Source organism: Erpetoichthys calabaricus, chromosome 15 (genome assembly GCF_900747795.2).
Source record: "Erpetoichthys calabaricus chromosome 15, fErpCal1.3, whole genome shotgun sequence".
Classification (NCBI taxonomy): domain Eukaryota; kingdom Metazoa; phylum Chordata; class Cladistia; order Polypteriformes; family Polypteridae; genus Erpetoichthys; species Erpetoichthys calabaricus.
The window spans coordinates 59,288,937-59,304,624 of record NC_041408.2 but is presented as its reverse complement, the minus strand read 5'-3'; the positions used below and the strand labels follow the sequence as shown (position 1 = coordinate 59,304,624).

Below are 15,688 nucleotides of genomic sequence, written 5' to 3'. Positions count from 1 at the left end.
ACAACTCACATTATCCTAATTATTTCAAAACACACACAACTTATTCAGATCATTTAAACAACAAACGCAGTTCGGATAGAAGCGTGTTCCATGTGCGTCGACTTCAACGAACAGTTTAAATAGTGCCGAATCCCCCCTCGAACCTCAGCGAATTCACAATGGTACGCGCCACTAGCTTAGCGTTTGTGCTGCCCGTAGCAGGCGCAAGGCTGACAGAAGGAGCCCAAGTGCCAGTAGGGACGAGGATCGCACACTATAACGCTGGTGAGGCATATGCCTCTTTATTCTTAGAAAGCTACCTTTTGGATTTAAACATTGTTTTCAAACTTCAGTATCCGGTTGCGCTTGCAGCGTTCTTCAGCTATCTTTGTATTTGGTGAGTAAAGCAATACAGGTGTACGTAATGTTTATGTGCATTCAGGAAAAATGTAACTTTGAACAGAGCAGTTTATCTTAATGTCAAAATCATCATTCTTGGGTCAGCAATTTTTTAGTTATTTTTGACAAATTGCTTAAAAGTTGTAGCTTGGCAACTGCTTCAACTGACACACTTGTTTGATTTTACTATATTACTTGTTTTGTTTTCTTGTACGGGTGGAGAGGGTTAGATTACGAGTGAACATGTACGGCAATCTGTGTTGTTTATATTTAAACAGACGTTGCAATGCAAAATGTTTCTTGGAGTTAAAAGTATAACATGACTACTGTTCGAGTGTCAGATGGTTCCGCCTACGAAAGTCAACCCAGTAATTTAATATTGACGTCAGAACATAACATGTAAGGTTTGATGTACGAAGAACGGAGATTGTATCCACCGACAGCTGAGTATATTAAATCAGCGGATGTAAAAATTTCCCTTTTTTGATATAACATTCTATTAAATTGCAAACATAAATCGTAGGTTAATACTAAGGTGTGTGAAATTCTGTTTATATTTCCTCCACTTCCAAACTTGTAACTTTTGATGGGACCCAGCGAAGTGCTTAAAGCTCTCCGACCTTCAACTCCAGAGCCAACTGGACGATTGGACAGTTTGAATGATACACAATACCTCCTTAATCTTGTCTTGGTAGATCAGAAAAGGGGGACGTGCGTTTGCTGTGCGGAGTAGAACTTGCTTGATCAGTCGTGTAGTTTAAACCAGGGCCACATGCAGAGGGACAAGAAAGCTGTTGTGATTATTCTGCTTATCTCCAGTTTATAAGAGACAAAATCTTCGGACAATGCTTGGGTACAAGAGAAACAGTTTGCAGTAGAATGTTTGCTGATGGATGACTGGAGGTAAAGCAGGATGACAAAAACCTGCCCAAGTCAAATAGGTTTTGAGTTTTCCAAACGACATTATTGTATTGGTTTCCTAATACGTTTACATTCGTGGAAGGCTATATAACTACTAGTCTCATCAGAGGAAACAAAATGTTTGTGAGCATCAATTCACATAGATAAAATAACAATTCCATTACCATGAATTGAATTAAGCACATTTGAATACGTTTTATGTTTCTTTAAAATGTCAAAATGCTGAAAGAAAGCAGGGGACTGAAAATGTATTTTATTGAATAAGTAAAAAATGCTTGGTCTCATAAAACCTTAGATTTGTCCCTTCAAAGTTTACCTCCTTGTGATCTTTTAAATATATACTCTTCACTCGAATGGAATTCTGTAATTACACTTTGGTTGGAATAATCAGACACCACAGCATTTTAGTATAATGATTATTATTATATGTTGATATCTTGCTATACACATCAAGTGTGTAACACTAAAATTTAATTGCAGCCACTATTCAAAGAAGTACAGTAAATGAAATTCCAAAGTCAGGATAGAGGGGATAGCTCCAATAACAGACAAAATATCCCTGTATTTTACAAGGTGACTTATAAACCTATATAGGCTCTTAATTTTGGGGCTAGGGAAACTGTTAGTAATACAGCCCCACAGCTCCAGAGTACTGAGTTTGAAATTTAGCCTGGTCACTGTCTCTCTGTAGTTTGCATTGGTTTACCTGTCATACTGCAAAAAGTCCATATTAGTCTTAACTGGTAAATTGTCCAGTATGTGTGAATGAGAGTGTCCTGTAAAGGACCAGCATCACATACAAGACATTTTCCTGTCTTACAGCTAATAACTCTAATCACTGCATCACTCAGGTGGATTCAATAATTGTTTAATATTTTATTGGGAACAGGGTATGTTTCAGTCCACCTAACACTGCAACTGTCATGTACAAAATGTTCCAAAAGTATAAAGAGCAATTATATTTGTTGATTAAGGAAACACTATACTGTGCTAAAATAGCTGACTCTGTAAAAGCCAGAAAATCTGTCTATGCAAAGATGATGCATTTAATGACAGTCGTCTTGTGGCAGAGAGCTAACCTAACAATCTGAAATCTCTTGTTGTGTAATCCTCTGCAAAATGCAATATTGAACAGGCACTGGCATCTTTTCACACTCTTTACAGATGGCTTTTTGGATGGTGTAGCATAGCCATATGTCACTATACAAGATTTTTTTCTGCACTGCAGATTGATATTTCTGCTAAGCTAGCATTTCATTCATGATTATGCCGGTCTTGTTTCCAGAATAATGAGGTGTTATTATACAGTTCTCTGTTAAATGTGAAAAACTCACCAGCCAGTTTTTTAATTTCTGTGTATTTAAGACATAGCAGCCAGGTGCATAACAAGCAAATTACAGTAAATATAGTAGGTTACAGCTGCGGTTATTATGTCATCTGTTTATAACTGTAATTGCATGTTTCTTTTTGTATGCTATTGTGCCTTACTTTCTTTATCTTTTTACATAATAGTTACTTCATAGTAAATGGAACACAAATATTAATTCTATTAAAATAATTTGACAATTGACATCATTCAGTGCTAGAAAATCAATTTTGTTACTTTGTCTTTTCTATATGCAGACTCCTAGCCAGTGCCAGTGTTAGATTATTTTGTGTCCTAGGCCAAGCTTATTAGTGTGCCAACTGAATGTTTGGTAGCTAACCCGTGCAGCTGGGTTCCCCCCCCCACTTACGATCTGTGCCTTAGGCGAATGCCTAATTCACCTTAATGGTGGCCCTGCTCCTAGCACAACATTTTCAGATCACTGCATCCAGTTTAGGATTACGGGTGCCAGAGCATATTCCAGCAATATAGGCACACAAGGCAGGTACCAGTCCTGGATGGAGCACTTAGTCTCCTGTAGAGTCCACTCATGTACACACCTATGTTCTCACTCATGCACGCTTGAGGGATATTTATGGAAAAATGTAATGCTTGGAAAATCTACAAAGGCATGGAGAGAATGAGTATATTCCACACAGGCATTAGTTGGAACCAGGATTATAATCCTTCTGCCAGGGTGATTGATCTGTGAGACTGTTGTGTAAACCACTGCACCACTAGGCTGCCCAAGACCTTATATGTGTTCCATATTTTTATTTTTTTCATACATCCTAGAGCTACCCATGCAGCAGGCCTAGTGTGTAGCAAAAGGACCATCAGCAGTATCATCTACTGAGCCAGTGCCTAAGAGTTAATAGAAATCCCTCTATAATATAGCAGCAGTGGCAGCAGCCATAATTTCACATGTTCAGAGGAAATTGAAATAGTTACTTGTCAAGCCAGCTTACAATAGATTAACATTCTCTGCTGGAATGATAAACAAAAGTATATTAAACTAGGTAACTTTTGAATGGAGCATGATCTAGAGGCTAGTGCTAAATGCTGGCCAGTAATAGAAAACATGTTATATGAGTGTGCAAAGTTGAAAAATTGAGAATGCAAAGAGTAACCAACTAACAAATCTGCCCTAGTTATAAACCAAGAATTTCACTTTATACAGCAATGTACATTTGACTGCAAATCATTGTACTATGTGCATACAGTATATGATGTGCATACAATGTATGATAATATATCATGACGGTTTGTGTAACCAAGGTAATATATGGATCAGATGACTTGAAATAGCACCTAATGATAGGTGGAGTATAAGGGGCTTAAAATACATTACTAAGAACACAAAGTAGGCAACTTATTTAGGCAAAACTGAAGTCAGTAATCACTGATTTAGTTTGTTTTTTCTGTTCACTCATTGATTTTGTTAATATGGAACCTATCATAGTGCCAGTGGATACAAGGTAAGAACCCACCCTGAACGGGATTCCAGTTTATTGTAGAACACACTCGCTTACAAGCTTTCACATTAATTCAGAAGGGGGTTTGTTTTGACTTGCCAAGCAACCCAACTGTATGTCATCACTTCAGGCGATTTTGCATGTGTTAATTTGTACAATTGTTTTAATTTTATATGTGCATAATCTTTCTTATGTAATTCTGTCTGTAGATGTGATGTTTTATGCTGTATGTTGACTTTTTAAATTTTGTCACACTGTTTTGATTCTACAGCCTGTTTTTTATTAAGCAAATGTATTAAGATACTTTCACAAAATTATTATAGATACTGTATGTTCTGAAAAGTGCAGTAGTGATGTCACTATCAGTGAGTAATGCAAGAACAATTTTAGTTATGTTGGGATTTATTGTAGGTAGATGATTGACATTCATTCATTTTATAATGGTCTGTGTTTGGTATGTATGACTCATACTTGTACATCCTGTGGTCTTGGGTGTTGATCATAGTAAATAAGGTAAAGTTGCTTCTCTCTGTGTAGCCCTGGTTGTGCATTCTTAACTTAATCAGAAGTACATTTCTGGCTTTTCATTATGAATACAATGAAGATGTTTAAAACTGTGCATTCTTCATCTGTGAGTGTTTAAACAAAGACTTACAGTTCATAGGTTTTAATTATATGTACCTAAAATGATGTTGCAGCCAGTGGATGTCTGTTCAGCCTGGAGTAAATGTCAGCAAAAACCAAGAATTAGACTGGATTTATTTAAAGCCAAAACAAGTGAAGGAACACACAAGGTGAACATAAAAAAGTGTCCAACCAAAAGAGGTCTATAGCTCCATGAATTCTACCTTCCTCTAATATGGTGTATTTTCCACTAACTTTTCCCTTGACTTCTTCTCTTTTTCTGGCACTATAAATCTGGCCAACTTGTTTCCCAGTTGTACACTCATTTAATCTCTGGAAAGGACTTACTTCCGGGCCAAGCTCTGAAATAGGTTCTGATGTCAGAATACAATTTTTGAAAACCACATATCTTTCACATTGTTAGTTTGATTCATCAAATAAATCTTAGGATAATCTTATGACATACATCTCAAACCAATTTGCTGAATAGCTAAACCAACAGTGCACAATAAATTCATGTAAAGGTGAAGTGAACATTATAAGAAAGCATTGAAGCATTGCAATATAATGAGTGCACAAAATAGTGTCTCATATTGTTAACACCTAGAGGCATGATACTAGTCATATTTTAAAAATAGAACTGGAAACTGGATGAAGACCCTTTGATAAGGCAACTAAAACATATCCAAAGTCATCATCATTATTTTTCTTTTTGCTTGCTGGAAGGCAGCATCAAGGCAGTTGTGTAAAAGGCACCTGATGAACATGTACAAGTTTACTTATTTTTGTATTCTATAATAGTGCTTTCTTTGTTGTCTCCTTGCTTTTTACCTAATCTGTTCTTAAGTACATCTTGTTGCGGAACATTTCCTTCAAGAATGTGTCTGCATGGGTTTTTTTTTTTTTGTTCATTCAAGATTGTTGTGCAGAATTTTCTTTATCTTTTCAACAGTTTGCAAAATCATTTTCAAAGGCCTAAACCGTGCTTCATTCTTACTTCCTTTTCTTCATGTCTATAATTTATAAGTTACACTCCAAATTTCCTTTTTTTTTTTTTTTTTTTTTTTTTTACAGTTTTCTTGAGCTCTGTATTTACACATGGCTAAGAGCTGGCTTCTCTTGGTAAATGCATTTCTGGAATTAAATTTAACTTTGTTTTTTATTTTCTCAGGTATCAGAAATATTAAACAGTGGAGTTAGTTTAAGCTTAATTGTGTTTCTGTTCCCCTTTTGATAATCTTTCACAGCTATTGTCCATATCAGTATACATGTTATACTTCTTATTTGACACACTATTTGTCAGTCTTTAAAGACGTATTTATGTGTGAGTGGGTCTTGCCACAGGCTGGTACCAGGCAGGGTCGATTGTAGCTATAGTGCATTGTTGACAGAATAGACTCCAGCTTCCATGCACTGCTGAACTGGATGAAGTAGGTTTGAAAATGTTGTTTTATATACAGTAAATAAGACATTAGACAAATTTAAGGATGACACTAAATTAATTGGATAGGTGCGTGGATATGTTCATGGGTGGGGATATCTAAAATATTTGTGTAATATTGAGATTGATATAAAATATAAAGGCTTGCAGAAAAATTCAGATATACAGTAGTTGCACAATGAACAGTCCATAGAAAGAACATACACCTTAATGTAAAAAACTCAAGAGTCCTAATGGACTCATCAATATCCTCAAGCAGACTGTTAGGAACTACACAACACCTTATGTGGTGTACAAGTTCAGCTGTTCAAGTTGTAAAAATAAAATGGTCAGAGATGCAGTGTCCTCCAGCTTAGGGGTACAACTCATCCCATATGTGCACTACGGCTGCATATGCTACAATTGTCAGCAGCTACATAATCTTGCCTTCTGTTTAATTTAAGTTTAAAAAAAAAAGTATGCATATGCCATTTGTTTTTTGTTCTGAGAGATAACAATAACCAAATGAGTGCAAAATGGTCCTCTGTGTGACCACATTTTTTGCATCAGAGCATTAATTTGCTTTTTCAAACTAAATACAGTACATGCTTTATCTACATGCTGTGCTGATCAGAGATAAAAACCAACAACTTTAATGCGTCAAAAGACTCAGGGCATACACTTCTTGGGCATTAAAGCAACCTGCTTTGTAAATATAGAACAGATATGTACTGAAGTATAGAAAGAGGTTGAATTTTACACAAAAATTATATGTACGCATTTATGGCTTTATGCACCTTCATTTTAACATACAGCTTATAAAACAGTTCCTGGCACCTCTGTCAATACTATTTTGTCATTTGCATTGTTAATGATATACAATATGAAGTTCAATTTATTTTTGGCTGTAGCATCTTTATACATTGTTTGTGTAAATGTGTAAACATAAGAAATATATACAGTATAATATGCATGTAGACATATTTAGGATATTTAAATGTACAGTCCTCTGATCTCATACTGGTGGCTTCATTTATGTTTTAAAGAAATTTCATTATAAATAAAAAAACTGAGTGATTGCTTTTGCTTGCAGCTCAATGCTAACATTGTCCAACACAGTTGGCTTTTGTTTCAGTGTTGTGATTTTTATCTCCGTCTAGTTAATAACAAAACCAGTTCCCAAACCTTTATGCATCTGTTTGCTTTAAACTTTGTTTTACTGATTTTTAATGCTGTTTAAACTTTAAGTTATAAAATATGTCTATGTCAATAAAGTGGTTTAGTATTATTGGAAACATTTTATATGTACTGTATTGACATTTTGTGAAGTATAGCAGAAAGGTAGAAACAAAATACAAACATGTAAAGTAAATAATCAGAATTAAAACACAGAATTTTTAAAGTCTAAATTAAAACTGCAAAAAACAGACTGAAAATTCAGGTTTAATTTGAATCAAATATACAAACACATAGCCTCCAAAGATAAGATAAGTTTTATATTTTTCATGTTGAAGTTATTTCTTCACAAACATGGCATATATGCATTTGTCTATAAATTTTAAAAAATACATAACCACTCCTGGCATTTTGTAAAGGAACTTTACAGGGCACAGGTCACCTGGTAAGCAAAAGCCTAAAACCTTACATTGCAGTACTGAAGGGTGGAATCTCAAGGGCAAATCTCACTTTCAAAGTAAGCTGATGAATGCCAACATAATTTAACAAAAATGATATGCTTAATTCAGTTTAAAGTCTTTGAACCTGGGAGAAAGAGAAGAACCAACAATAGAACTGCTGCTAGTCTATTACAGGACCCACTTGAACACTATTTAACCTATCATATATGTGTTTGGGATATGAGAGGATAACCATATCAATCACATGGGGAAAAACTGACATGGACACAAGGAAAATGTCTAGGCTTGACACAGACAGAAACTGGGTGTGCAATTCAAACCTAGGTCTTGAATTTGTAATGCAGTAGTGCCTATTACTATGCCACCTATCAGCAAACAGAATGTATTTCAAATAAAGATATATATACATAATTAACAAAAACCCCCAAATCAACCTTCAGAATTGTGCAGGCTTAACAAAAACAAAACAGAATTTAAAGTTGGATAAAAGAGAAAACCATTCATTCTCTCAAGTTCATTTGGAATTAAATTAGTGATGTTGGCTATACAGAATAATTCTGAGCCTTAAGTCTATGCAAATCTTTTTTTAACCAACTTAATCATAATTATCTAGCATCAAGCACTAGGTAATAGCAAAGTCTAGGTAGGAATGTGGTGTAAAAAACATTCACTCACAGTAGACACATTTAGAGTTGTCTATCATCCCTCGCACAAAGGAATTTGGGAGAAAAACACACAGAATATAAGCAACCTCCACAATGACGGTAAGGATCAAAATCTGATTCCAGGAAATCTGTAACTGGACAGAAAACACTGCTCTTACATGCTGCCAAAAACGGCTGTCTTAAAAGAAAATAAACATGTAAAAATGAACAAGCTTTGTTGACTAAATGTTCTGCCTAAATGTTCTTACGTTAAAACATATTTTGATAAGTTCCTTTAAAAATTACTGAACAAATTTAAACGTACTTTTTAATGAAAATAAACATCCATCCTCTATTATAATGGCACCTGCTCAAATTAATAGTGCTGAAAATATTTCAAAACAACATGTTATCACTTTTTGTTCAAACTATGTCATAAATAACTTTGTGAAGAAAATAAAGAGAACCTGTTTATTAGAGGAAATGTAGTATTTAATATGAATATACAGTATTTAGATTTATAACAAATTCCTTACCTGGTCAGTTTTCATTTATTATATATTCAACAATCCATTTTCTAACTTATTCACTGTAGGGCCAAGCAAAGGGTCACCTGCTCACACAATTTAACACAATGTTAGAAAAAAGTTTTAATGATTTAAATGAGTTGAAAAGTCCATACTGGCTGTGTTCGAGTTTCTATGTGGCTATAGAATTCAAACCCTACATTTAAATGGCATTTATAAATGATTCAGTTCTGATTTTACCTCATGTCCTTTTTTTATTTTTTTAACTGTGATTCCAATCAGATGTGATTGTGTACCGATATCTATCCTGAACCTACAAAATGTAATAAAAATTAATTAATTAAACAGATCAACAAATAGCTGCTGACATGCTGACTTCAAATTTTTTACAATGCAGGATGTCTGTGAATCCATCAGCTCATAATAGCAAGTACTCAAGGATGCTTTGAGTGGAATCACCACTGTCAGATCTGTACATACAAATCTGTGTACATGAGACAGGAGACAGGACTGGTGGCGGCAACATGTGGAATGTTTTATTGTAAAACAGTAGTTTGACAGAATGTAAAGGAATCATTCAATTACAGCAACATCTGTCTGAAAGACTCTATTAGTAAAATGCAGACTTGAGACACAACATTTTAGAAAATAACACAGAAACTGGATAACCCTTGGATGATAGCATTATAGTGTAGCTTTATATTTAACTCGCCTGCCTAACACATAGTTTATACTTATGGTGACAGCACAATCATAATTTTATCATGTTGCTTCATAAATCACAGATAAAATTTAGGTCCCAAAAGTAAACAGGCTAGACTAATGTAATCAAAAAATGTAAAAAAAATGTAAGTATAAAGTTTATCTTAAACATTTACCCATGATTCCTGTTTACTGTATCCATGCCAACATATGCAAAGAAGACAATATCACCAATTAATCAATGCATGATATCAGAATTTTTCCAAGTGAGAGACCAATACTGAAGAAATTTTTAGTGTGCCCAGAGGGAATGTGAAAAGTACAGTGAATCAAGTCCTTTTGATGCATTTTTAAATTAAGCCTATTTGAGAGATGCTTATACATTGTATTAAAACAGCCTTCAGCAATGAATTCAAAGTCTTGAGTTGCAATCCTGTTGCTATGTTGATTGTTAAATTGCGCTTTGCAGCATCTGTGTCTCCAATGCTACCCCAGTTTGAGTAGTAGTATAATAAATATTGTGGAATTATTATCTACATTGTAGCCTCAACAATATTTGGCACGCCAATGTTTAAGACAAGTCAGTTCTCATGGGCACAGGGGTTTATATTTTTTATATTACACAGTGAAATGTCTAGTGCAGTTGATACAAATATAAAAATGGGAGTGATTTTTGAGGTAGTTTGCAGGATGATAGCAATAAAGAAATTGGGACTGTTGTTTTTTGTTTAAACAGAGCAGCAAAGTTCAAGCAGGGCAGCTCAGAATGTGTAAAACACATAAACATAAGGGAGTCTTAAAAAGTAGCCAGAGTCATCACTTCACTGTGTCTGTTCATAAGCACAGAGCTTTCATCCCACTCTTCTGTTGCACTTTGTAATATTTGAATGCAATTACTTCAGGAATCTTCTCCCATGTCAAGCTGAGTTGTAATAACCTTCTGTTTCTTTCCAAAGGACTTCTATTTTTCAAGGGTCAGAGGTCACCACTGATTTAAAAGCCTTTGAGATTGCTTTCAGATCGCCTCAGTCTCTGGTATACTCATTCCTCTTGAGCAGGTATAGCGAATGTAGTATTGCAATTAATGTCGAATTTCTATCCATTCATCCAGTGCTGATGATCAGTTTTACAAATCCAGGTCCTGGTGACATGGAGTATATGTAGTGTGAAAGAAAAAAGCACACATGTTAAAAAAAAAAAATATATGACACTTAATGGCATGGCAACAGCTTGATCAAGAAGGAAGCATAGACTGTCTTAAAATGTAGATTGAAATATTGATACTCATTTATTAAGAAAATAGATTCTGACATTTCTTTTTTTTTTAAAAAAGTAGAAAAATAATGCATAAATTGTTGTATGGGGTTGGTAGTGGTCATTCTGTATTTTATGGAAAGAGCAGTTTCCATTCAGTTATTCTGATGTGACAGCTTAACTTTTCGATGAAAATACCCACACTAAAAGTCTGATCAACTTTAGAAAGTGTTATTCCTATTTTATTAAATCATTTAAATTCATAACATACTGTACATGGGTGGCAAAGTGATTTAACGCTGCTGACTCACAGATCCTGCATTCGAATCCTGTGCCCAGTCATTGCCCATTTAAAAATTTGAACAATCTCCTCATGTTTGTATTCCCCCCACATCTCTAAAGATGTAGAACTTATTTTAAGTGGCAATTCCAGATTAGCTCTTTGTGAATCAGTGGGCCCAGTGATGGATTGCCCCTCTGTCTATGGCTTGTTCCTACTTTACACCTATGCTACTGAGATAGACTTTGGCACCTCTCCACAATGGAACTGGATGAAGTAATTCAGAGGTCCATTTAACAGCGTTGGGTTTAAGAAAGGCAAAAAATGCAAGTCCATCACAGGACAAATTTACACAGACACACCTACTTTCACTTGTTGCGACAATTGAGAGTCCCTAATGATTCTAATATTCTTGTTTTTAGTATGCTATTCTTCTTATATAAGAAAAGGATGTACCCAGAGAAAACACATGCAATCACTAGGAGAATCTCCATAAAGCTGTCAACCAAGCTTCTGGATTTCTGAGGCAGCAGTCTTAACCACTGTGCCATTGTTTCACTGCAAATATAAAATTCTCAACTATACTGACATTACCAAAAAAGAAATATGTATATGTTGAATTATCTACTCTTTACAAAGCTTAAAAGATGTTATCAGTTATTCTGGGATTAATTCAGAACATCCATTAACATATATATTTTGATACAAGTTTGTCATAATTTCACATTAATGGCATGTCAGTTTTCCAGAATGTATATTTTTTTATTTGACCACATCTTCTATAAAATGCTTAAACAAGCAAATCATTTGCCCTTCAAAGTGTTATGATTTTCAAGACTGCCAAGCGTGTTCTTCTAAAACTATGAAAGATAAACCAATCATCCAGTCGTATTCCTGAAAATAAGCATTTTCCGGCATGGCAGTTGTTCAGTTTATTTGTGCAGTTAATTCTAAAATCCCTGAGAATGATTTTATGATTGTTATGTCTTTGATTTATAGTTACCTATATTTCACCAGACTACCTAATAATACTGCAATAAACATTCAAATAATGATTACTTGTTCGATTTGCTTTTACAAATGTAGTGCAGACTAAACTTTATGGAATGAATATCAAGACCTGAGGCCTTATTAGAAAAAAGTCCTTGTATTCCATGAAAAGGGCACAATGTTAATAACCACTTCTTAACCAAGTGGCTAAGTTCAGTGCCAGCAAGACTGTACACTATAGGCTATTGAACTGTAACTTCAGATAGTACTAGCAGGCCCCTACCGTACAAAACATTGGTATGCATTCAGTGAGATGTGTAGAGATTCAGTGTAGCGAGGGGTAATTTGAGTACACCAGCTTGCTGACCCCCCCACTGTCTCACAGTGGGATGCCGCTGTGGCTGGCCATAATCCATCACAAAGAAATTTGCCACAATCTGACAGGCCTTTTCTTTTTTACTTTAAGGAGTCTGAAATCTTAAGAGCCCTGTGCTGGTCTATGATTTATCTTAAAAGTAAACATGAGTAGTTTTTTTTAGGTCTAAAAATGCAGTGATTGACAGGAGGTAGTGATATCCATCCATCCATTTTCCAACCCGCTGAATCCGAACACAGGGTCACGGGGGTCTGCTGGAGCCAATCCCAGCCAACACAGGGCACAAGGCAGGAACCAATCCAGGGCAGGGTGCCAACCCACCACAGGACACACACAAACACACCCACACACCAAGCACACACTAGGGCCAATTTAGAATCGCCAATCCACCTAACCTGCATGTCTTTGGACTGTGGGAGGAAACCGGAGCGCCTGGAGGTAGTGATATCCTTCTAGTATAATTTTTGATGTGGTAAAGATTAAATCATCTTTTTATTTTAGAACTTTGTTACTTGAGGTGTTACTTCATTTTATTTGTAGGTGGCATTTTTATTCATTTTTTTAATTTAAAGGCTAGTTCAAATTTAGTAAATGTGCAATCAAGACAATGTTGTGCTAGTAATTAATGAAGTAGTCATCAGGAGATTCTGAATGTTATCTTCCGTGTGTCAATCTCAGTGCTTCAGTGCAGTGACAGGGAGACTGTAAAAATGTCGCTCTCCTTCAGATGATATGTAAAAACTCGGGGCCGATTTTCTGTTGTGTTGTGGACATCCTTCATAAAGAGTAGGATGGCTCTGAGGCTAAGGATCTGCACTGGCAATCAGAAGGTTGCCGGTTCAAATCCCGTAAATGCCAATAGGGACTCTGCTCTGTTGGGCCCTTGAGTAAGGCCCTTAACCTGCAATTGCTGAGCGCTTTGAGTAGTGAGAAAAGCACTATATAAATGCAAAGTATTATTATTAGGGTGTATCCCGATGTCCAGGCTAAATTGTCCACCACAGCCTGGTCATTCTGGCCCCCTATTCATCACATGTCCTTAATTGCCTAACTGTATTTCTCACCCTTTCACCACCTAATAGTTAATGTGTGTTGAGAGTACTGGCTGAACATCTCTGGCATTACATCATCCATGCCATACATCAGTGGTGGTTAAAGTGGCTCCTCACTCTCTGTAAAGCACTTTGAGTAGTTTTTGAGAAAAGCTCTATATAAATGTTGTGTCCTTTTCTTTAATATTCATTTTGATTTGTCAATGCACAAAAATTAATACATAGAATAGTATGATGATAGAGTTAAAGAGTGAAGTGAACCTGATACAATGAGACATGCAGTGATGCACATTTGTCATGACATCAAAATTTCAAACCTTGATTATGATACTGAATATTAAAATTTGATTCAATTTTCAATACTCAATTAAGTATATTATATAGTTCAATAAAAATGGTTTAAGGAAATTGCAGTTTTGTGGGCATTAAAATCTTTACATTGATGAAAACAAATAGAAATTGTATTGTATTTATACAGGTGTGATTTTTTTTTTTCTTCAGTGTATCAGTGTACAGTAATTATTAAATATGGATTACCATTTTAAAAATGCAGTATTTATTTCTTACTAAACATACACTGTATGACATACACCAACAAATAATAAACAAGTACATATCTTTAAAATAGCAGAAAATGTATCAATTAACATGTTTAACAGGTTTATAAGTAAAACACATTTTGCTGTTATGCTAATAAGACTATCTATATTACTAAACGAAGGTTGTATATATGCACGGATGCCAAACGCACCGACAGCGCACGCGCACTGCGCCTCAGCGCCCCAGAGTCAGTAGGTGGCGCCCAAACAACACAACACAACCTGTAAACTAAACTTCAGGTCACAATACAACCGCCGCCCGAACACGAACGTGCACACCACCCCATATACAACCTTTGTTTAGTAATGTTTGTATATATGCAAGGATTGCAAAAGCCAGAGGCCAGAAGCACCGACAGTGCATGCGCACTGTGCCTCAGCGCCCCAGAGTCAAACCCAGTGGCTTTCCAGAGTCAGTAGGTGGCGCCCAAACAACACAACACAACCTGTAAACTAAACTTCACGTCACAATACAACCGCCGCCCGAACGCGAACACCACCGCATATATAACCTTCGTTTAGTGATGTTTGTATATACGCAAGGAAGAAGCACTGAAAGCACACTCGCACTACGCCTCAGCACCCCCGAGTCAAACCCAGCGGCTTCCCAGAGTCAGTAGGTGGCGCCCAAACAACACAACATGACCTGTAAACTAAATTTGAGGTAAAACGTGCATGCCAGGTTGTATATATGCACAGATGCCAGAGGCCACAAGCAAGCCGTACACAGTACAACCTCCGCCCGAATGCGACCACGCACACCACCGCATATACAGTACCACCTTCGTTTAGTAATGTAGCCCTCCAAGCCCGGATCCACCGCCATGGTCACTTCAGCACGTGAATCCGCCGCCATCAGCAAATGACTTCTACCTAATGACACAGCCATAAAAAACAAATATGAGACCGCATAGATAAAAACAATGAACGCAGGCACCTACAACGCGCTTCTGAAACACCAAAACCAGATGAGTCACGGCTCCAAAAAGAAACCGGTTTAGTACAAATATATTTATTTAATTAAATGAAAACTTTCCCAGGACGCACCCACCCTCCATGATTTTTCTTTCCTTCAAATATCAGAGGGAACAGAAAGTGATTGCCACTCTTGGATTTGCGATTCTCGGGTTTGCTGGTTGTTAACTAAGCAGCAATTTTAAATCAGCTTTATCTTTTCTTTTTCCAACTGAAAAGCTGAGGCTCTTTAAAGAAGCTCACTGTCCAAACTCATATGGTATCCATTTTCAATAAAGGACAGAATAAAATGTCTGAATTCATTAAAGTAACTTTTCTTGCCATTTGTTTAACTGCATGGGATGACTCCTCCGATTCATTTTTCTCAGTTTATTACTCCCACTTTCTTTAATGTAAAGGATAATCATTTCTGCTCTCTTGTAAAACAAGACTTGACATGCTTTGTTTATACACTACAGGATGTTTGCT

General features: G+C 36.0%; 1 protein-coding gene across 1 annotated transcript in view; it reads left to right on the top strand.

The window, feature by feature from the left end:
- The first annotated feature begins 202 nt into the window (after positions 1-202).
- The window catches only part of LOC114665659 (FERM domain-containing protein 6-like), a 71,477-nt gene continuing 55,991 nt past the window's right edge, over positions 203-15,688 (top strand). The window contains exon 1 of the mRNA XM_028820268.2: positions 203-376. The gene's annotated coding sequence lies outside the window, so the exon portion shown is untranslated. The remainder of the gene's footprint in view (positions 377-15,688) is intronic.